The sequence below is a fragment of the Kogia breviceps genome, chromosome 8 (genome assembly GCF_026419965.1).
Source record: "Kogia breviceps isolate mKogBre1 chromosome 8, mKogBre1 haplotype 1, whole genome shotgun sequence".
Taxonomy (NCBI): domain Eukaryota; kingdom Metazoa; phylum Chordata; class Mammalia; order Artiodactyla; family Physeteridae; genus Kogia; species Kogia breviceps.
Window position 1 is genome coordinate 6,510,728 of NC_081317.1, and position 733 is coordinate 6,511,460.

Here is a 733-nt window from a genome sequence, read left to right on the forward strand (position 1 = left end):
AAAACTCCTATATTTTTTGCTGGTTTCTGCTGCCTTTTGCATCTCAGAATTCCCCACAGCAGAGCATCCATAGAGGCCCCTGTGAATAGTGAATACAAGGAGTTGAATTGCCGCGATTGGTGTCCTAGTCACCTAATTGGCGATTTTGCCAAAGGCACCGCAAAGCGACTCAGGGTTCCTCTGGCAGAGTCCTGCTGTTTGGAGCAGGGGTCTCAGAGAACATTCAAGATCCATCCTGGGCTGGACCCAACCTACCCGTGGGTACTGTCTGATGTCTTGCCAGCCCTCCCGGGCATCCTGCCCTCCAGGCGCACACCTGATCCCAAGCTCCGTCTCACCTTTCTTTAGCTCCGTCTCACCCTTCTTTGAACTTGCTGTTCCCACCCCCTCGCTCAGGCAGGGTGCCCACCCAGAGCCTCTGAAGCGCTGCCCGTAGAGCTTCGCTAGGGCGGTTTGCTCGCTTGACCGGCCTGCCTCCACCAGACACCGGGAGGAGGCCGGGCTGCTTTCCCCTTTGTTATCTTCGGCATCCTCATGGTAACAGCGTAAACAACCGAAGCGCTCCATAGATGTGTGGCTAGAGCATGAACGACAGAGCCGGCATTCCCAGAGAACCAGCTCCAAGCACGGAGTTCAGATTTTACAAAATTAAAGCAGTTGTTATAGTCTGGTTGCTGTAACATCCTGGGCCGGGAGCGGGGTGGGGGTGGGGGTGGGTGGGTGGGTGGGTGCG